The 23,865-nt window shown below is 41.9% G+C and overlaps 1 protein-coding gene and 1 long non-coding RNA gene across 2 annotated transcripts in view; one reads left to right on the top strand and one right to left on the bottom strand.

Annotated features, from left to right (window-relative positions):
- Window positions 1–23,865, top strand: part of GHRHR (growth hormone releasing hormone receptor) — a 1,095,940-nt gene that overhangs the window by 245,878 nt on the left and 826,197 nt on the right. The window lies entirely within an intron of this gene.
- Window positions 14,081–19,928, bottom strand: LOC127045972 (uncharacterized). The gene is made up of 2 exons (XR_007772889.1): window positions 19,745–19,928; window positions 14,081–14,352 (listed from the first exon to the last, which is right to left on the bottom strand). It is a non-coding gene; the product is annotated as an uncharacterized LOC127045972 (long non-coding RNA).

Raw genomic sequence — 23,865 nt, 5'->3', positions numbered from 1 at the left:
AGCTAGCTAGATTGGTTTGGTGTGCTCTGCAATAGCCATTACCACTAGCTGAATCCTTCAGATCACTGCAGGGATTGATGCTAACCAGGGGATGCTGGGCTGAGCTGAGCAAAGCAGGTTGGGTTTAAGCAGAGGTGATGCCTGGCATGGGGGATGTCACATACTCCCCTGTAGTTTTCTGTCAGGGCGGGAGTTGGGCTGAGTGCAGCTGAGGGGAGGGCATGCCTGGGAAAGGCACCAATACCTAGCACTCCCACTGTGCCCCGCTAGGAGGTGCCCAGAGCAGGAAAGAGAAACAGGGCTGACAGCATAACTCTGCCAGAGGGGGCATAGAGAAGCCTGCTGAGTCCTGTCCCTTCCTCGCCCACAGCCTCAGTTACCTCCCCGGAGTGGAGAGGTGATGAAAGAAGTAAGTGGGAAAGCAGCTGTGAGGGGAGGGCGGGCAAGGTGGTGCCCACAGGGTGAGTAGGAAAGGACTCAGAGGCAACACATGGAGCGGTCATGTGCCCCCCAACCTTTAAATCGTGCCCCCTCACCATCAAGAGTTGCAAGTTGTCTCTGCCTTTAAACATGTCTGGATTGTTAGAGTTAATATCTGCGATGTTATTATGCACTTTGATCTAATACCTAAAGCCTCTGGCAGCTTTTCATGATAGATGTATGGTAATCATCAAGTGATTCATCACCTGTTACCCATTTCCAGCTTCTGGCAGAGGCTAGAGGCACTTCAGAGCATGGTTTTGCATCCCTACCCATCCTGGCTAATAGCCACTGATGGACCTATCCTCCGTGAATTTATCTAGTTCTTTTTTGAACCCTGTTATAGTCTTGGCCTTTATAAAATCCTCTGGCAAGGGGTTCCACAGGTTGACTGTGCATTGTGTGAAGAAATACTTCCCTTTGTTTGTTTTAAACCTGCTGTCTATTAATTTCATTTGGTGACCCCTAGTTCTTGTGTGATCAAAAGACGTAAATAACACTTCTTTATTTACTTTCTCCAAACCGATCATGATTTTATAGACCTCTATCATATCCCCCCTTAGTTGTCTGTTGTCCAAGTTGAAAAGTCCCAGTCTTATTACTCTCTCCTGATATGAAAGCTGTTCCCTATCCCTAATAATTTTTGTTGCCCTTTTCTGTACCTTTTCCAGTTCCAGTATATTGTTTTTGAGACGGAGCGACCAAATCTGCACATGGTATTTAAGATGTGGGCGTACTGTGGATTTATATAGATGCAATATGATATTCTCTGTCTCATTCTCTGTCTCTTTCCATTAGATCCTTTAACTCCATTGTTTGCTGTTATTTCATTTACAGCAATATCAGAAAGTCTGAAAATGTACTTAAGGCGGCGAGATTGATGCTAGAGGAAGTAAGGCTGGTAGTGTGTGTCCCTCCTACAGAAATGACACTGAATAGTATGGAGGCCTCAAACCCCATGACCCTCCCAATCCCTGTTCACAGAGCCATCACTCTCTGCTCACTCACATCCCTCCTAAAAAACTACTTCTTCCATGTAGGACCCTCCTTTGTTTGATTTCAGCCAATCAGGAAATTTCCCTGGCACCATATTAGTAGAGATTGACAGATGTTTATCCTTGAATCAGTTTTCTAGTGTCAGACCGCATGCCTTTCAGTTTAGGACAAGCCCAGAAGATATGATGATCTCCTATCCCCTAGCATCGCCCTCTTTATTTATGTAAGAACTAGAGCTGTCAAACGATTAAAAAAAATTTTGATTAATCACAGTTTTAATTGCACTGTTAAACAATAGACTACAAATTTAAATGTATTAGAAATATTTTCGGCTGTTTGTTCTAAATTTTCTAATATATTGACTTCAATTACATCCCAGAATACAAAGAGTACAATGCTCACTTTATATTATTATTTTTATTACAAATATTTGCACTGTAAAAAAGATAAACAAAAGACAATAGTTTTAATTCACCTTATACAAGTACTGTAGTGCTACCTCTTTATCGTGATAGTGCAACTTACAAATGTAGAATTACTTTTTTATTTTACATAACCCAATGTGGCGTCCCGTCTAGTTGAAATATTTTGTTCTTGTTTCTGTCCATTTGCGGCTTCTTGCACTTCTAGCTCTGTACTGTTAGCTGGACTGTGTTTGAAATGGCCCACACGTATTCTATATTTTGCCAGCACATTTTCAGAACCACCATCATCGAGCGCTGCTGTAATGGAACATTGCAGACTGTGAGTGATGCACATCGTGTTCAAAAGGCAAATGGCTGGCTGCTGCTATCATATTACATGCCCTGTCGGTACCAGTAATTGCTGTTATCTCTTCTTGAATATTCCATTCTTTCGCAACATCCAAGAAACGCTGTGCATAATGTCTCTCTTCAGTATGTGTTACAGTTGAAGCAAATGACTGCAGTGTCCACGCAGCATCAATCAGGTGTGGTGTGACTCCAAGATACCTGTGATTGCTCAAGGATGTCCTGTCATCGCCAGTCTAAGCAACAGCTAGTGCATATTTCAGAAGCTCCAACTAGATAGTCTTTTCGTTGTGAAATAGGTCATGTATTCGTGATGCAGTGGTTCCTTGGGAGGGCAAGGTATGTGACTGATTGGAAGACACAATTCGAAGAGCATCTATTAGACCTCTGTCATTTACAGTGTTGAGTGGTCTGCAGTCCATACTTATCCATTTTGCAATAGCATTGGTTAAGCTGTTGTACTTTGTTTGATCCATGGGCTTGTAGCGATCCTGAAACTGTAACCGTACCCTGTCACAATTGGCGGGATTCATTTGTTGTTGGTGGTTTATCTGTAGTACAATAATGGGAGGAAAAAACATGTTTAGTGCATAGGTGATACTGCAGACTGGAAGTAGTTTGATGGTATTGGAACTCAGCCCTGCAATAGTCACAGATAATCATCTTCTTATCCAGAGGACCATCCAGAAGTTTTTTAAAAGTAAACTTACCATTCAGAAAACCTGAACTTCTGCTGCTTTGCTCCATTTACTTTTTCTGATGTTTAATCACTCCAGATCATGAGAACACAGTAGAACTGTACCAATGCCCACCAAACGATAAAGCACAGTAAGTGAAGAGGGTCAAAACAGAGGTGTGTGATTAACGCTCATTAAAAAATAATGCATTAATTTGTTTTGTGTTAATTACTCGTGTTAACTGCAATTCATTGACTGCCCTAGTAAGAACATAATTTGCATTATCAACAATTCTGTTTATATTTAATAAAAAAAGTTAGTAGCTACAGTGTTTAAAGGTATTGATAAAGGTAATAAAATCAAAGAGTGTACATATCTAAACTAGGTAAATGTTAGAGCTGGTTGAAAAAAGTGAAAAAAAAATTCCCCCAAAAATTGTGAAATTGTGTGCAGTGGAGCGTTATTGCTTTATAACACACATGTATATCATGCTGTATGGTTATGTTAAAGAAAGCCGATTGAAGAAGTATGCCTGACCCTTGGAGTGGAAGGTGATAAGGTTTGGGATGGGCCTTAGTTCCTGGGAAGTTCATTCTACAGTCTCAGACCAGCCCCTGAGAAAGCTCTGTCTCAAAGTGTCATTGTGTAAGAGAAGCAAAAGAGAGTCTTCATCCAGGTGCTAAATCATGAGCTGCTGCACCTTGGACTAACGACCTTACACTCAGTAGCTGGGACTATAACAAGCTAATATCCTCTGTGGATCAGGCACAGAGGAGGACCTGTTACACACACTGCCCAGCGAGCTATAATAATAGTCTGCGTCTCTCTCCCCTCAGACTTTCTCTCATTCATTTGATCACCAAGCTGAACTTAGGATTTAACCCTCTCCAACCAGGATGGTTGCTAGCTGGGGTGTATGGCAGGCTGGTAGGACTACAGTCTTTACACCCTGCTGGTTTAATTCCAGTTAGAAAGCTTAGGTTAGCCTTTTCTTTCTCTGATCTGTATCCTGCAAAGCAGCCCCTGTCTAAAGACAATACAAGGCACTTCTCCAATTACAGTGACTTTCAGGTGTTTTTTATCTCTCCAGGGGACAGTGAAGAGGCTCCTTCTGAATGTCGTGAACGTAAAAAAAAGTCAAAACTTTTGAAAAAAATAAATTCATCTCACTTGAAAAGTCAACCTGTTTTGTGAAACAAAATTTAAAAAAAATTAATTTTGAGTCAATGAAAATATTTTGTTTCGATAAATTCATAATGTTCTGTTTCATTTTCTATCATTTTCTATTTTATATAAAATACATTTTGAACCAAAGTCATTTAAAAAAAAAGCAAAACTCTCCCTTATGAAAATGTTAAAACAGGACATTTTTAAATTACTTTTTCCTCTTTTTTATTTTTCAAAATGAGATCACATTGAAATTGATATGACTTCAAAAAATAAATTTAGTTAAAATGACAGTTTCCGACGGAAAATAATTTAAACAACAAAAAAAAATTTCAGCCAGCTCACTGTGGCCTACACTGCTTCCTGCAGCTCCCAATGCCCAGGAATGGCAAACCGCGGCCCCTGGAAGCTGTGGGCGGCTATGCACATGTAAGCAATGGCCAAGATTTAAAAAAAACCATTTCCTAAAATTAGGTGTCTAAGTCCATACTTTGGCATCTCAATTTTCTCTGATTTTCAATAGCACCAAGCACCCAGCAACTGATTTAAGTCAGTGGAAATTGTGGCTACTCAGTAGTTCTGGAAATCAGATGATTTACTGAGGCACTGAAATAGGGATTTAGGAGCCTACATCTAGGCACCCATTTTTTAAAATCTTGGCAAATAACTTCTACCTCAGCCTTTAAGAATAGTGACAACATACACTCAGTAGTTGTCAATTTGTTTATCACTACAGTTAGCACTTCTTACATATCAATAATGCTGTTATGTCAGGTGCCACCAGGTGGTGCTCTTATACATAGTCTTCCAAGTTTGTGTGTGCAAACAAGTGTTCAGTCTTGGGAAGACGTGCTGTGTCATTAGTTTGGCTTATATAATGGTCTGTGTAGAGACAGTGGTGTTTAGAGAGTGAGCTGTGCATACAGCAGAAAAGCTTGTGTTAAGCCTGGAATGCTGGAGTCAGTTATTGCTCTCTGGCTCAGGCATTCCTGGCAGGGAGATTGCCCTGCATGTGTTGGGCCATCCCATTTCAGAACTGGTGGATATGTGTATATCATACCAGCTGCAGTTAGAATATACCTAGACTTCATGTTACTGATTTTCTTCCCCCAGAAAATCAAACGGCAAGGCCCCAAATATCTGCTGCTGCTCAGCAGAAGGATGACGCTGATGTCAGAGTGGGACACTAATGGCAGAAGAAGGGGCTATGCTGCCAACCATGACTCACTGCTTATGAGAATGTGATTTGAGGTGGAGTCTGTCAGTTCACAAGTAGGGTGATCAGACAGCAAATGTGAAAAATTGGGAGTGGGTGGTGGGTAATAGGAGCCTATGTAAGAAAAAGACCCAAAAATCAGGATTGTCCCGATAAAATCGGGACATCTGTTCAACCTTGTTCACAAGTGACCATAGAAAGAGCAGACTTAAAACACAGCACATCCTTTGGGGCAAGGACAATGGCTTGTTGTATTAATGTAGATGGAATGTATGGAGTAAAAGTATTAACATAATGCAGTCACTTGTCCAGCATTAAACAGTGTTAACGGAGATTCAGGATTCGGTATACAGAGATCTCTGCCTGCTTAGTACCCTGGCAAACACACCATTAAACATCCTTTTATTAAAGGAAAGAAGGAAAAACAGTTAAAGCATTTGAAATTTAAAGTATTAAGTAAGGCTTCCATTTTAGCAACAGCCCTTGTTCCCCTTCCCTTTAGCTGGAGAGAGTTTTCAGAAGGAACACCCCTGCTTCCTTGTTTGACTGTTTCTTAAATGGTATCAAAGATAGTAATAGCTGTCCTCTGGAGAAAAGAGAAGTTAGTAGAGATAGGCTGGAGTTGTTGTTGCTGTTATTGAAATCTGATCCTGTTTCATCCCAGATGGCATTTAGGATTCAGATGGTGGAGGGGCAATGTCATTTGGCCTGATCCTGCTCAGGACATCTCTCAGGATCTGGAGTCTTTGGAGATGGTGAGTGTGGCAGCCATGATGCTGAAGCTTGCTCCAGTAGCCATATTTTCCCTCAAAGTCTTTAAGAACCCCAAAGGAGAGTGATAGTTGGAATAGCCCATCCTCTCATTATTTGTCTACCAGTTAGGTCTAGATTCTGACACACCAGTTTTGGTTCACTGATCTCTGGCTCCACACTTCTCTTGTTTACCAGGCACAATCTTAACACAGTCCTTGATTTATATCAGGAGGTCTTTTTGTTTGGACTAATTCAGTCTGTCTATCTGCCTCTCATGGCTTTTCCCATCAATATTTGTTGTTGTTCTAGGTTATTGTGACATTTGATGAATTTTCACTTACTTTTTACAGTAGAGCTCACAGTTACGGTAAATTTACAGGCCCAATTATCACAACAGGCTTCATGTGTGTTTTTAAAATATCTAACACATTGGGCCCAGATCCTGACTGGGGAAATCTGGGTCCTACTGTGCTGATCCAGATCCTTGCTTGGTATCAGTTGACACAACTCCAGTGACTTTAATGGATCTACCCAAATTCACACTAACAGAGGATCTGGCTTTTTTAATTTAATGAGGGTGCTGGGAGGATCATTTCTCAACATGAAATATTCTTTCTGTTGGGAGGGAAGAGGGGAAGCTGTGGCCTCATGTTTCTCCTAACAGCTTATCTATCAGGCTGCTGATAGGGTTCACAACTTCCTCACAAATCACAAGCAAATAGGCTCTTCAGTAACAAAGTGTGAGCTGAATAAAATGAAATGTCTGTGATGTTTCCATAGCAATCGACGTTCATGTTTGATGCCAAAACAATACAACAACAATCGCCGATCAAAGAAAAGTGTCCAGTTGTCATGGTAACCATGCATTTCAACGCTTATGTCGCCACAGTTAATAGAAGATGATTGCTAGTGATTAGAATAATTAACAAGTACTTAATTTCAATATTTATCCTGTGACCATCGTGTATGTTTGCTGGAGAATGCTACCTATAAAAGTCTACACATTTCTCGATTCTGCGTGTGTGCGTACTTCGATTTTTCAAAGGCTTATCATTTTGCCAAATTTGGGTAGATGTTCATGGAAATGTCAAAGGGCATATCCCTGACTCAAAGGCCACCCCCTGTCAAATTTCAAGTCTCTGCTTTAAACCACGTAGGAGCTAAAACTTTTCAGAGAAAAGGTCACCAGAAATTTAGGTAGAATGACATGCTTTTTGTTTTTCTTTTACCCTCATTCTTGAAAACAGCCAAACCATTTTGGCTGTCATTTTCCAAATGAAATTCAGCCGGAGGCAGACATCTCGCCCAAACGCTGAAAGTTTAACAAAGTTATAAGCAACTGAAAGCAGGGATTATAACTGGAAATGCTGGGCAATCTAATAAGAGGTATGATAACCGCCCTGCCTGGAATGGATATTTACATCCCATAGCCCTGTTCCTCTCCACCAGCCATCAAAGATGGTCAACTTTGCAGGGGAGTCCCCTTTTTAGGGGAATTAAGGACTCTACATTCTGCCTGCACGTCTACAAACTTCTGTAGGCCTTGCACAAAACCATCAGCAGCTCTGTGTTTGCAGGACCCCTAACAGAGCACAGTGGCTTAATGCTGTAATTAAAATGTTTAAACTCTCTGGGTTTGATTCCCCACTCTGATGCAAATTTTATGCTGGTGTAACTTCCTGGGCTTCAATGGAGTTACGCAGATGTAAACCTGGTGTAACAGAGTGTGTGGGGGTCAGACCCCAGTACCTGAGAACTTGTCTACCAAAAACTTTAATTAAAATGGTGCCAGTCAGTGCACAGACAAGACCTTAGTTTACCCACGTGTAAGATGAGAGCACTTACCTACCTGACAGGGGCATTACAAAGCTTAACTAATTAATTTTTATAAACAGTTTGATATCATTAAATGCTGGAACCTCCATATACGCAAATCAATATTTACTGTTAACTTATGATTTCTTGCTGTAGCTTTAATCTGACATATTTGGAGAACAATTATTCTAGGACCAGGATTTGACTTTGTCTTTTTATATATATATATTAAACCTTAGAGACCCCTCTGCCTTTAATGTCCTGATCCTTGACCGGGATCTCTAAGCATATAAGAAAGGCCATACTGGGTCAGATCAATGGCCTATCCATGTCTTCCAACAGTGGCTGGTGCCAGATGCTTCAGAGGGAATGAACAGAACAGAGCAATCTATTGAAAGATCCACTGTCATCCAGTCCCAGCTTCTGTCAGTCAGAAGCTTAGGGATACCCAGAGCATAGGGTTGCATCCCTGACCTTTTTGGCTAATAGCCACTGACTGACCTACTTCCACCTTTAAGTATTACACAATTTTACACACACACACACACACACACACACACACACACACACACACACACACACACACACACACACACACACACACACACACACTAGCAGAATCTTTTAGTACAAATATATAATGTAACAACTAGTGTGGAAAGCCTGTACTGTTAACCAAGAGTTAAAAAAAATCTTAAGCCCAGTATGATGGTAAAAAGAGGAAATTCTTTAATGTAAGGTTTGCAGAGTGGGTAGAATGCTATAGGGTACATTCGATTCCTGCCTGGTAGTGAGTCAGTCTTTATCACACGTCATACGTCAGTGATTATGATTCTGTCTTTAGCATTTCTAGGAGTGAGATTGTGAAAGTCTAAAATGAAAAGGTTACAAGAAGTCTCATGATTTTGTATTAAATCTGCTAATGTCCTGCCATAGCTGTACCAGAAAGAAATAAACAGCGGAGTCCATTTTGTGTTTCTATGGTCCCAATTGGAATTCAATAGCAAGAATTGCGTTGCGTATTCAAACTTCAAAAAGTTTCCCCACGGTGCTTTCAAGGGAGTTGAGCTTCTGATGTATCTTGCAAATACTAAATAATGTAAAAGTCAAATCACACTCTAACGAACTAGGGCTGTGGAAAATAAGTGAGGAAGAGCCGGATTCTTCTTTTTCTTCTGTAATTTTACATGGGAAATAGAGTTCAGTGGTGTTCCCAGTGTAAGGAAACCAACATTTGAGTTACCTGAGTTATGCTGATTTATATTTCATTCCTACTTTTGATAACAAAGAACAGCTCAAAAGAATACAGTGCAGGTCATGAAATGGGAACAAATGTCTAAGGGGTCTTTCATCTTCTTCATACTCACAGAAGGCAAGATTCATGGATTTTGAGACCAGAAGTGACAATATGACCATGTAGCCTGACGTCTAGTATAGCCCAAGCCATAGGTTTCACTTGATGTTACATGCAGCTGCAACAACTCCCATTCCATCATCATCATTGTCATCATAGTTTCAACCCTGAGCCTTCAATAATGCAGTGCAGATTTCTATAATTTGAGTTACACAACTAACTGCAAGAGATTTACATGGCATCTCTCATTAGATACCTATTATCTGTGGGAGAAATCAATGAGATTATTTGCGCAGGAAGGTACAACTCTACATAAGTAAAAATGGCAAAATCTGGCCCTAAAATGGATGTACAGGCAGCAGTCAGAAAGCGACATTGCAAAAATGAGTGTGATTCCATCTTAATTTTCATAGAATCAAAGTACTGGAAGGGACCTTGACAGGGCCAGCTCTACCATTTTTGCCGACTCAAGCAAAAAAAAAACCAAAAATGCCTCCTTTGGACTGTGCCATCCTAAGAATGGACGGAATGCCACCCCTTAGCATGTGCCACACCAGGCACGTGCTTCCTCCACTGGTGCCTGGAGCTGGCCCTGGACCTCGAGAGGTCATCTAGTCCAGTTCCCTGCAATCATGGCAGGACTAAGTATTGTCTAGACTATCCCTAACAGGTGTTTGTCTAACCTGCTCTTAAAAGTCTCCAATGATGGAGAGTCCACAACCTCTTCTATCTTTTGCTTCTATCTCATCTCAAATATGCTAAAGCTAAAGCTTTCCCCCACCCTACCTGCCTTTGCTGCAACCTCAGGTTGGGAGCTGAAAGTCAGATTGTGATTGATCTGTCATTGTCGTCTTCACCAGTGATTCAAGCTTCTACTCGTGGATGTTGACTGATAATTTTGCCAATGTTGATGTGCAATCCAGAAAAAATCCCAGCTCACTCACCCATGGCTATGCTGGCTTTGCAATGCTAAGACAGGCAAAATACTAGCTTTTATTTTTTAAAGTAAGCAGTTCTGACTTTTTTTCAATTATTCTTTCTGACTATACATAGTTTTTAAACAGTTGTAAACAGATGTAGGGAAGTTAGAAATGCCATTTGTATTAGAGAATCCCAACAATAAAAAATAGAGTTATTAATCTGATCCCCAACTCATGCAACTCCTTCACAAGGCTTTTTTAAGTTTAAAGGGTCACTATTCAGCTTTTGAAGCATATCAGTTTGAAACCTACATTAGCAACCAAAGGACTGACTTTTTCAAGGTGTCTGATTTTATATAAAACCTTCCAAACACTGTTTTATTTTTCATTGCTGGCTAAAGCAATTGAACTGAATGCTGATGAGATAAAAATTGGTAGAACTCCATGCAGTCATTTTTGGATATTAAGTTCAGGTACCCATGTTCCTTTATCTCTGTCTGGGAACTTTGCCAAAATTGTGATAGCGGTATTCAGATAAGATTTTTTTTTCTGGAGGGCGTGAGGGGGTGGTAGCTGTTTTCTTTGTGCTGTAAGGACGTTACAGTTAATATAAGACGACATGCACAGTATATTTTACAAAACTATAAGGGTAAAATTACCTGTAAATTCCATGTGCTGAAGGAAATGAAAGTAATTTACTATCTTTTTACAAATAAACATGTATTTACTCTTTCAATTTTTATATATAGCAAAAAGTATAATTTTGCACATTTTATATATCTGCAGGAAGCAACTGATAATTCATTGCTGCAAGATAAGCCAGACATTTACTTACCAATATGATCACAAATTCTTTTTCTTATTATTGAACTGTTACTAAAACAGAACAGCAAATTAGCTTATGGTCTCTTGTACTTAGCTGCCATGGTGCTAGTGTGTGAAAAAACTAAGTCACTGGTTCACACCCACTCTCCTCAGATTGGTAGTAGATGAAAAATTGTACCAACTGATGTTTGTTTGGTAGCCTAATTAAACCATCAACTGGTCTGGCTCCAATTCTTAATGGACAAGTGTCCATATAACAAAGGCCACAACTGGCACTGATTGCTTTGAAGGTTGGCTGGGTCAACTTAGCCCTTCACTCTTCTGAGGCAAACAAATTCAGTGTTGTTCATTTTCCTGAATATGGGTCTGATCCAATTCTCATTGACATCAGTGGAAGCTGGATTAAGCTCTAAAACTAAGGCCCTGTTTCGCATTAAGGATCGCATGGTAGCTGATAAAAGGTCTTTCCTCGGGGTCCTCAGGCAAAATTTTCCCTCTTCCCACTGGTTGGTGTCCTTTTGCTTGTTGATTACTTATGCCCCCAGTTTCAGAGTTAATGGAATTTCATTGGTGCTGTAGATTTAGAGTCAGACTGGGGTACATTTACTCACCCTGAGTAATAACTTACTCCAGAAATAATAGCATTGATTTCAGTGGGACTACTCCTGGTGTAGGCACCATTCAACATGCAATTTGGCTATACAGTGGAGTCGCATCATAGGCGCATTTAACTTATGAGATTTTAACTATACACGCTCGGCAAAACAAAACAAAAAAGAGAAAAATAACAATTTTAATACTGTACCTACAGTGCGGGCGATTCCGCCTACCATTCCACTCAATGAGCATTTGACTATACGTGATTATCGCCTTATGCACTGACTTCAGAACCTAACCCCCGCATAAGATGCGACTCCCTTGTAACACTGGTCTACAATTTTTGAGAAGTCGTCTGCTTCAGAGATAAAATGTGATATTTATTATGTATTTTGACGTGCTGAATTCAAATATGACAATTAAAACAACTGATTGGCTACTGTTTCTAAGATATTTACGTTTTTACATTTTATGTCTATGTATATTGTGTAGATAGTAGAGTTTTAATCATAAATTGTAAACCTAGGTCTTTTCATGTGTTTATGGTTGCTTTACATGATAATATTTCACCTGTCCTGTTTATGTTACACTTTAAAAATCAGCAAAAGGGTTATATAAATAAAATTTATTATGAAACAAAAGGCAAAAAACTATCATGTACATAGCTTAGTCCTATTCAGTGTCTACTCGGCGCTTCTTGGCTTGTCTCTTGTATTCATTAAATGGAGCATCTCTTGTCACTGTCCAGCAATAGTCTGCAAGCATTGATGGGCTCCATTTGCCCTGATAGCCTGCCAGGAGATTCCACTGCTGTAGTCTGGAGCCCAACAGCTCTGCCTTACTCTTGGGTAGTTCCAAATTCCTGACAAGGTCATTCAGTTCACCTTGTGTTATGAGGTGTGGTTCAGAGGAGGAGGATGGGAGAAAATGTGGGTCCTGTGACATTGATGGTTCAGGACCAGAAGTTTCATCCTCTTCCTCTTCCTCGTCTGACTCAAGTGAGAATGATTCTGGTGCATCAGGAACCAGCAGTCCTTCTCCGTGGGGTACTGGGCGTATAGCTGATGGAATGTTTGGATAATGCACAGTCCACTTTTTCTTCTTTGACACACCTTTCCCAACTGGAGGCACCATGCAGAAGTAACAATTGCTGGTATGATCTGTTGGCTCTCTCCAAATCACTGGCACTGCAAAAGGCATAGATTTCCTTTTCCTGTTCAACCACTGGTGAAGATTTGTTGCACAAGTGTTGCTGCATATGTGTGGGGCCCACCTCTTGTCCTGATCTCCAATTTTGCAGCCAAAATAAAGGTGATAGGTTTTCTTAACCATAGTGGTTATACTGCGCTTTTGTGATGCAAAAGTCACTTCACCACAAACATAGCAGAATTTATCTGCACTGTTCACACAAGTACGAGGCATCTCTACTCACTTTGGCTAAACAGAAATGTGTCCCTTTGCAAAATCAAACACTGACAAATAAGAGAGCACGACACTGTATGATTTCTAGAGCTGATATAGGGCAAATTGTTCAGCAGAGTGATGTAAGCTTGGTTATGATTGCATCATCCATGACTTCTAGGAATAACATGATGCAATTCATATCATGTATGATGCAATACCAGCTTCAAATTGCATCATTCATTGTTTTGCCTAAAAAGCAAGTACTGTCCAAACCCAGTCATAGATTTATTCATAGATCCAGTCAAAGATGTATTTTAGTCATTTCTGTTTTAAATTGAGATCCTTTCCCTTTATAACTCACTTATCCTCTGCCATTCCCAAGTCAAGGGTTGTATATACTGACCCAATAGCATATCTTGAAAACTAGAGCCAATCAACAATTTTAAGCATCATTTTCGTTCTCAGTGACCCAGAATTAGTAAAGTTGGACTACATTTATTTCAGAAGCATTTTGGCTGTAGAGCAGTGTAATTAGCACAAAACTACATGATGCTAACCACTCAGTCTCCATCAATTTCAATGGGAGCTGAAGGAACCTCGCACTTCACAGGATCAGGCCCAGTGGAAATTGCATAATTGCAACAGGTCAAGAGCAAAGCTGGGAGTCAACCTCAAAAGTTGTTTGTGTGCACAGTCCAGCATGCCAAACTGCTTCTCAAAATGAAGTGGTGTAACCCCGGCCATGTGACCCTCAGCCACAGTCACATATCGGTTTCCACGTCACCACAAGAAATACTTCCTAAAGAGTGCCTAACCCTGTAATACCTTTGCTGAGTCAACCAGAGAAGCAAAACAGGAGATGAGTAATTAAAGCTTCGTTGTGTGTGGAGGGCTTTTGTGCTGTTCAGATGAAAAGCGCACTGCTCATGTATAATGGATCGTATGCATCATTCATAAGAGAATATTGCTTTCATTCAGGCACTTCGGGAATGACAGCGTTGAAGGAAATCAGTTTCAGCTAGCATTGCATTCTAGCTGATCTTTGTGTGTGTGATTCATGTACAAAATATCAGTTACACAAAAAAACAACTATAAAAAAAACGGCAGAGGATTCAAGCATTTATTTCCCAGATGGTTGCTGCAAACTTTCTCTTCTTTGGGAATGATAAGATCGGTTATATAATTTGTTACATAACAAGCTTTTCTGCAACTAACTCATCAAACACTTAATAACTGAAGGTTGACAGGCTGAACTGATTCACAAGTAGCAAACTCCAGGGTGACTGCTAGAGAAGGGAAAACCTGACAAGGTTTGAAGGCATAGGGTCAGCTCCATCTCCCACTGCTATCAAGAGAAAGCCTTCATTGAGTTCAGCTCCTGTATGGAAAGGGCAGGAGGAAAGATGGTTTGAGGGAAGGAATAAACTAAAAGAAAAAATGCAACTAACAAGTCTAATACCTGTAATATTTTGAATGTATGTTGTCTATTACTGTGTGTCTATTCTTTATATTTAAATTATAAACTCACTGGGTAAGGAACCTTGGGTAAAATTTTCAAAAGATACTAAGTCACTTTGGAGCCCAAGTCCCATTTTCAAAAGTGACTTAGACACTTTGAAGCTTAAATCTTGCTACTAAATCACTTAGGCCCAGATCCACAAAGGGACTTAGGTGTTGCAATGCTGAGCATTGCAGCACCTATCTTATAGGTGTCTAGCCACACAGTAGAATACACAAATCCTGAGTTAGGTGCTCAGGCTCCCTATACAATGCACAGGGAGAGGCAGGCACCTCTGGGTATGTCTTCACTACCCGCTGGATCTGCAGGCAGCGATCGATCCAGCGGGGATCAAATTATTGCGTCTAGTCTAGATGCAATAAATCAACCCTTGAGCGCTCTCCTGTCAACTCCTGTACTCCAGTGCTGCAAGAGGCACAGTGGAGTCAATGGGGGAGCAGAAGCAGTTGAGTCACCGGGGTGAAGACACGACGGTAAGTTGACATACTTAGATCAACTTCAGCACCATTATTCATGTAGCTAAAGTTGTGTAACTTAGATCAATTTCCCCCTCCTGCTCCCCAGTGTAGACCAGAGCTAAGAATGGGATCCACAAAAGCCAGCACAGTAGGCGGGGAGCCACCTAAGGTAGTCAGTAGCAGATATCAAGGAAAGGGGTATGTTCTAAGCACTGCCCCTCAAAGGGAGTTCGGTGCCTTAGGCCTTTTCTACACCACATAATCTTGTCAACAAAAGTCAGCTTTCCTACACAGAACACTGGAGATGTACACACTGAAACACTCCTCCTGCTGATGTAAAACCCTTCTGTGCCAACACAATAAAGCCACCTCAATGAGGGGCACAGGGCTTTTTGTGATGTAGTTGGAGTGATGCAGTGTCAATATAGACACTGTGCTTGGTTATGTCACCCTAATTAGCTTCCAGGAGGTGTCTCACAGTGCCCATCCTGACCGCTTTGGTCTTTGGTGTTGCACCAGAGTGATAGTTGACTTCCCTTGCCTTCTGTTACACCTGCCTCAGCTCCTTGATTTTAGCTTGGCACTGCTGTGTGTCCATTTCATGCCCCTTCTCCTGCGTGCCATGAGCAATCAGTCCATAGGTATCAAAGTGGGTGGGGAGAAGCTGCAACTGCACAGCCTCCCAGCAGTTCCAACAGCTCCAGTGTACTCCATGTGGGAGCACATCTGATGCAGAAAGCCAGCATGGTCAGCTGGGAAGATGCTGTATGAACTGTCCATGCTGAGCAAACAGGAAGAGGAATTTTAAAAACTCCCCGGACTTTAAGGGTGGGAGGGGCACATACCTGTGTTCCTTCAGGGCAGCGGAGTTCAAACTAACCACCAAGAGCCCCGTGGATACTTTGCGGGGACTAGAGGCAGTGGCCAGCAAACTCAATCCCCAGGACAAAGTGGTGGATGAGGAAGTGGAACTGAAGGATAATATGGAGCACACGGCAGAGTCGTCTGGTGGTGTGGTGAGTCAGGACCTGGTTTTGACTCCAGAGGGGTCTAGCCAGTCCCAGCACTCCAGGTCTAGTGCCCATGATACAGGAGTGGGGAGCTCCGGTAAGTAGGGATCATTTTGTTTTGATTCTGCATGGAGTATGGAAATTGAGGTCTTATTTACTTGGTTATATGATAGAGGAGGGATAAGTGACAGAAATTAACAACAGAGCCTGTGCATCTACACAATGGGGGGGGCCTGTCGGAAAAAGTTCGTTAATGTACACAGGAATGTCCCAGAAATCCTCCACAGTGATCTCTAGGAAACTTTCCTATAGGTATTCTGCAGTTGTCTTCCAAAAGTTCCTTGGCAGAGCTGCCTTGTTTCTCACCCTGCTGTAGAAAAGTTTGCTGCATCACCTGGCAATTATTTCTGCAGGGCTCAGAAAGGCACACAGGTGAGCAGCATACGGAGCTGGTCTGAAGCCACAGAGATGCAGGAGATGCACCCTTGCATTCTGAGTTACCTTAGGAGTGGGATATCAGGTTTGATTACCCTGGCCTATGGAAAAGGGTAACAATATACAGAATAGTGTCCCTGGGAGCTTGTAGCAACCTTCTTCACAAACCATTCAGAGCCTTTGTCACTTCTTGCTAATTCCCCCTTCTCCTTCCTTCTCCCCACCAAATTCCCCATATTTGGGACTCGTGCCAACCTATGTGCTACCCAAGAGACAGTGAGAAAGAGGTGTATGTAAATGTGATTCACAGCTGTGAGCATACTCACAATACTGCCTCTGTTCATTGTTTATTTGGCATCTTCTGATGTGCCCTTGTGGACCCACTCCTCCACACGCCCCTCTGATAAGACGACATACCAGGAGAAATAAGGAGGATATGTTTTGTGAAGTGTTGCAGTCAACAGATACAGCATATCGTGAAGCAAGAGCGAGGAGGGAGACAATTTAATGAAAAACTCAGGCTGGATAGCCTGAAAAAGAGAGATGACCAGGTGCAGATGATTAAGCTTCTGGAGGACCAGACAAAGATGCTCAAGTCTCTCATCATGCTGCAGTCAGCACATCCATGCACAAGACTTCTGGCAGCCAATACAGAACTCTGTTCCATGCCCTCCCTAAATTCCTCCACCACATTCCTTGCATGTTCCCAATCCTTCCCAGTACTCTGTGCTTGCCTTCCCTAGGGACTGATTTCTCAGTGAAAGGTGGAGTTACACACAGCTGTGAGAGAAGTAATGGAGACACTGTTCCTCATTTTCATGTTCCCTGTTTAATGAAAAAAATGTGGTTTGTCCTGTTATTAAACTTTATTCTGTGATACACATTAATTCTTTATTTTTGCCATATACACGTTAGTTGGTGCAAACATTCAAACAAAGTGGCTATAGGCAGGAACATTTTTTTTTCACTACAATTAAAGCTCAGGAAGCAAGCATTACAGGAGTCATTCAGGGTAGCAAATAAACATTGCCTGGCTGAATGCTTAGACACATTACTGGAAATCATTGTCAAAATGTTCCTTCAAAGTCTCCCTGATTCGAACAGCCACCCACTGTGCCCCTCTAATTGCCCTGGAATATGGCTGCTCAAAATCAGCAGCCAGCCGATCAACCTCAGGGCTCCACCCCAGGGAAACCTTCCCACCTTTGCTCTGCAAATATTATGCAGAGTACAGCAGGATACAATGACAATGGGAATATTTTCCTCCTTGAGGTTTAACTGGCCAAAAAAGGCAGTGCCAGCAACATTTTAATTGTCCAAAGGCACATTCAATGATCATTCCAACACCTGCTGAGCCTGTTGTTGAAATGTTCCTTGCTGCTGCCTAGGTTCCTGGTGTAAGGCTTCATGAGTCACAAGAGCAAGGGGAAGGCATTTCAACATCCTCCATTGGAATCTTCTGGTCTGGAAAGAAAGTCCCAGTGTGCAGCTTTCTGTACTGTCTAGTGTTCCAAAAGATGTGTGCATCATGCACCTTCCCTGACCACCTCTCATTGATGTCAACGAAATGGCTCCAATGAGTCACTAGTGCCTGCAAGATCATGGAGAAGTAGCCCTTTCGGTTGATGAACTCCATCGCAAGATGGTCTGGGGCCATAATTGGGACATGCGTTCTATTTATCGCCCCACGACAGTTAGGTAATCCCATTGCCTCAAAAAGTCATCAATTATTTCCTACACATTACCAAGAGTCACAGTGCTTCATAGCAGGAGGCGATTAATGGCCATGCACACTTGCGTCCCAGCAGGGCCGGCTCTACTGTTTTTGCCACCCCAAGCAGCGTGCCGAATTGCCGCCACTGATGGCGACAGTCCATGTGCCATTAGGGCAGCACGCACATTTCTGAGGCAATGGCAATTCAGCGGCAGCTTCTGTCTTCAGCCAGAAGACAGAAGCTGTGCCGCTGTGGACAGCTGAACATAGAAGCTGCTGCCGAACTGCCGTCGCTGCGGGAACGCGCGTGCCGCCCTAACATCACATGGACTTCCCCTGCCGTCCGCGGTGGCAATTCAGCACACTGCTTGGGGCAAAAACAAACAGACTGCCACCTCTTGCAGATTGCCACCCCAAGCACCTGCTCAGAATGCTAGTGCTGGGAGCCGGCCCTGCATCCCGGCAATCCCAAGGGTGTTCTTTCCACCAAACTGATTTGTAACTGACTGATAACAGTCTGGAGTTGCCAACTTCCAAAGAGCAATTGCCACTCTCTTTTCAAGAGTGAGGGCAACTTTCATTCTGGTGTCCTGGCACTGCAGTGTTGGGGCGAGCTGTGCACACAGTTCCAGGAAGGTGGATTTGCACATCCAAAAATTCTGCAGCCACTGCTTGTCATCCCATACATGCATCACGATGCAATCCCACCACTCAGTGGCTGTTTCCCAGTACCAACAATCTACTGTGTGCAGCTATTCCACGAATGCCAGCGGAAGTCTTGAATTGTTTCCATGGCACACAGTAGGACAGACACCATTGATTCATTCTCTGTTTTGCAGCTCATGAAATATGCAAGCCCAGCCATGTTGTGTTCATTATGCTCATCACCAGACTCTTCAGCAGTTGAGGATCCATGCTTTCAGGAAGAGATGGTGAGTATACAGTTTAAAAGGGTTGTTGAAAAACAGCATGAAATGAAGTTAGAAGTCCATGGAATAATGGGACTGCATCATGGGATGGTGAGCATGCCCCCATGATGCACTGCGATCTGCCCCCAGAGCTCCCAGTGGCAGACGGTGGCAAGTTGTACAGTGGGATAGCTACCCACAATGCAATGCTCTTTCTGTCAATGCAAGAGCAACGACTGTGGATGCATTCCACTGACACAAGAGAATCATGTAGATGTGCACAATCAATGTAATTAAAGTGACTTATGATCGATCATGTAAGTCGACTTAACTCTGTAGTGTAGACAAGGCCTAAGTCCTTTTGCAGATCTGGACCTTGGGTATTTTTGAAAAGTTTTACTCTGAGTCTATCTCTACATGTCATAGAATATCAGGGTTAGAAGGGACCTCAGGAGATCAGCTAGTCCAATCCCTTGCTCAAAGCAGGACCAATCCCCAGACAGATTTTTGCCCCAGATCTCTAAATGGCCCCCTCAAGGATTGAACTCATAATCCTGGGTTTAGCAGGCCACTCTCAAACCACTGAGTGTATTATGCTTAGCATAATGGGGCCATGAAACTGGCTGGGTCTTTTTGATACTATCACAAAACAAATATATATATATACATACCTTGGATGCTAACCAAAATCTCTGTACTTCATGTTAACAGGGTTAAAAATCTTACCAGAATAAGCTCTGTGAAATTTCTAGTATCCTCTGCTTCTCAATGGTATGAGAATACCAAAAGCATAGACTTTTGTGCTATAGAATAGATTGGGACATGAAAAGAGTGGATCCAAGTGCAGCTGATCTAAAACATAAAATAAACATTTAAAGACAAACTTTTAAATTTCAAAATAAATTTCATTTTGGTTTTGGTAACTTATTTATTTATTTATTTATTTGCTTATCATTCTGTTTTCCAAATAAGACATTTTAAAAAATTATTTTTGGAGGTCAGTTTAAGGAGATTGTTTAATTATTTGAAATTTTTTAAAAATAGAAAGATTCTTATTTTGATTAGTGACAGATCAAGCATTTGGAGAAAGTTTTCAATTTACATTTTATACACAGAATTTATTTAAAAAAATCCAATGTTAAAAAAGAATTGGGGTGTGGTGGTAGGGACTGAGTGAATTGGAATTGCAACAAACTCTAGACCCAAATGATCTGGGCCAGGTATTTATCTGGCATAAATCAACATAGTCCCAAAATAAGTGGAGCTAAGTTGATTTACACCAGCTAAGAATCTGGCCCTCAGTGTCTTACTGTTTCCTCTATACTTGGAGTTGAACAATGGCTAGTTTACTGCATTAGAGAATATTCAGGATTCTTGTATAAACGAAGAATGAAGTTAGAGAACAAAATCAGAAATAAAAAATGTCATGCACGTACATAAAAACAATCTTGCAATAAGTCTTGAAAAGTGAGCCGTTCAAGGGTTTGGAATGCGGGTAGCTGATAAGCTGTTATACATTCAATTTTAAAGGAAAATTGGACTTCAACTCTTGACAAAGTGATGCAAAGATTCAGAAGTGGTTATGAATCGAAAAATGATTTTACAGTGCAAATAGCAACCTCCTAAAGTGCAGAAAATGGAGGGTCCTCACTGCATCCAACTTCAGCTGAGACAGACCCCAGATGCTAAACCGAATTGAAAGAATAGAGACAATCTGAGTATTTAGGACCTCTGTGAACACAGGAACAATTACCTGCCTCAGCTGAAAACGTCAATAGCTTATATTGGAATGGAATCCCTGTGCTGTGTATAATAGAAAATATGTACCCTTTGGCACAGCACTGAACTGAAGATCTGTTAGGAGATGTCAGCTGTTGTGTGTATTCACTTGTTGTTGAAAAGGCTGAACCCAGAACAATTTAAAAGCAGTTGTCAAAAGCTGATTTTTGCAAAGGCTAGTCTCATTCTAATACTCAGCCAGGGGTTGGACTTTCTTACTAAGTGCTTTCGGAGCTCCATCTTACATTCGATGTAACATAGTGGTATTAAAGAGAATTTCTAAAAGTGGAAACTTCCTCCAGAGGTAGTTTTTATCTTGGGGAGCTAAGCAGAGATATCATAGTGTACAGAGGGTCTAGTATATGAGAAACTAGAACTGAAACTCAATGGGCTAGGAGAATAATGGGTCAAATCCATCCCTACTTTAATTTGGAAGGGGGTGATTTAACCAAAATAACTCCATCGCTGATTAGCAAAATCTTCTAAAGCATCAGGTAGTGGACATTGCCAGGCAAGACAAACCAATGGTCTCTCCAGTACAGCAAACCTTATAGTCAAAATGCTGCCAGAATGCTAGATTCTGTGATAGGATTATAGTAGAGTCATCCTAAAATGTCTACGAAATAGCTGCATTCTGGTAGCCTGGTGGACATAAGTCTGATCATGCAAAACACATGCCATATAGGAGAGGGAACAGAAATAATTAAAAACAAAGTTTCTTACCTCTTAGTTATCCACTGGCCTGTATAGTGTGGAAAATGGCAAAATCAGGACTGTTTTACAAAAGAGTATCAATAACCCATGCAAGACACCAAATCACGTTGCAAAAGGAGAACGCATTTTCCATACAGTTCATGATAGCAAGTGGCTAATTTCTGCCTACCTCTAACTTCTTTTATAATGGGGAGTGTGAATGTCCAATTAATCAGCCAACTAGCAAGCACTTAAAATGTTTTCCCAAGAGTTTTCATTACCATCACTGCAGAGTCAGAAAGAGCAAGGGCACCATGAATACTAATACAATTTCCCACATGTGTTGGGATGGGAATTCCAGAGCTGCTTCTGCGGATCCTGGAAGGGTAGCGCATTATGATGGTTTAAATAATGGTATCCTAGACAGGTACCTGAAGGAGATTCCTGTTGCTGGGCTGAAATGTTAGCTGAGCAAGCAAGGAAGGGCAAATTGTTGGATCGTTGTGTGATAGGAGGATGGGCCTGTGGGTAAGGCTCTCATCTTGGACTTAAGAGACACAGGTTTAATTCCCTGCTCCACGGCAGACTTTCTGCCTGACCTTGGGCAAGTCAGTTACGCTCTCTGGGCCTCAAAGCATGCACTCATGGTCTTAAAATTAAGCATGAGATTGGGCCTAAATGCACATCCTTGCACTGGGATGATGCAGATTTTCACCATGGCAGTGGAAACTCTGGTAGGATTGCAGGAGGAGGCTGTGCTTGCTGCTCCGCACCTGAGCCTCTTAAAAGGATGCAGGATACTACCCCGGTTGACATCAGTGGTACTATTCATATGGTTGAAACTATAAACAAACTTAAGTGCATCTTGTACTCCTGGGAGAATTCTCTGCCACTGCATGTGTGTATAATTAATGAGCTGCACATATTTTAATTTTTTGCACCAAAAAATGCTTCTGCTGGAAAGTTGCTGCAGTTCTGTCTTTGGCCCACGAGAGGGTGTTATGGCAATAGAACAGAGCAGCAGCTTCTGGCCAGCTAGGGAACAGAAAGAGCCTGTAGTTTCTTCTTCACAGCGCCTGTCAGGCCAGGTCAGGATACAAGGGCTGCTGTGGGGTCAGGAAGGGGCTTGTAAGGGCTAGTAGGGGAGGACTGACTGGAACAGGGACTGGGAGTGGAGCGCAGGGCCGAAAAGGGAGCTGCAGGGCCACATGGCAACAGAAGAGTGGGTGCATGGCCACATAGAGACAGGAGGTGATTGAGTAAGGGCACAGAGACACATGGGGAGAGGGAGAGGGAGTGCAGTGACACAGAGGGATGGGGGGGGAGGTGTCTGAGTGGGGGTGGAGGGCCACATGTGGACAGGGGGTAAAAGGACACATGGGAGTGCAGGGACAGGTGGGGACAGGGGAAAATGTGCCTGACTGGATTGGAGACGCTAGGGGACAGCCAAGGTCAGCATGGGGGAAGCTTCCTAACAATCCCTCCCCACTCCCCCCAAAAAACCTGTTTCATACTTTTCCCACCCAGACCCATCAACCCTCCAAGTTCACACCCAGACTCCTTCCCAGCAAATACTTCCCTCTCCCTCAGCTCCTCCATTAGCCCTGACTCCCACAAACCTTTCCTTTGCTTTTGAGGGGTGCGGTGAATATGGTTCTGTACTGTAGTTTAAATGAATTATTACTAGAGTTCTGTATTAATATGCCTAGCAAGGAATCTATTTCCTGAATCTTTTTTGTTATCTGTATTGTTACAGACATACTTGCTGACAGATACTGTGAAATAAATGACCAAAATTAATTGAAACCAGTGTCATTATATTGTGTTATTTTGAGAAATAAAATATGCAGAATTTAGCAGAACTTGAAAATATTGGGTGCAGAATTTTTAATTTTTTGGCGCAGAATTCCCCCAGAAGTAATCTTGTGTCTGGGTCTTAATGCGCAACTGAGGCCAGTATACTTTGTACACATAGTCTATTATTTTGGACTGGGTATTTTTAAATTTGCAAAAGTGCCCAGTTTTCTGTGGGCAGGTGCTCATTAAAATGGAGAAATAAATGCTTTGAGACTTCCCAAAGCATAGACTGGTCAGGCACTGCAAGTGTTGGATATGCTGACAGCAATCTGCCAACCGCTCACACATTCTCTACACCTGTCAGAAATTGCATCTCTTCTGGAACACCTAGTCTCTGCTTTTTTTGAATCCCTAAGCATAAATATTCTCCCATCTCCTACTTGATGTATTCATGTCTAGAAATGCAGGTTGGAACAGATTCTATTACTGATCAACACTAAGAAATGGATGGCAGCAGTTATTCCAGTGGCAAAGAGATTTATCTTGAGAAAACTGAAGTCTTATGTTCCTCTCTTCTT

Source organism: Gopherus flavomarginatus, chromosome 2 (assembly GCF_025201925.1).
Source record: "Gopherus flavomarginatus isolate rGopFla2 chromosome 2, rGopFla2.mat.asm, whole genome shotgun sequence".
In the NCBI taxonomy this organism is placed as follows: domain Eukaryota; kingdom Metazoa; phylum Chordata; order Testudines; family Testudinidae; genus Gopherus; species Gopherus flavomarginatus.
This window is presented reverse-complemented; position numbering and strand designations above follow the sequence as displayed.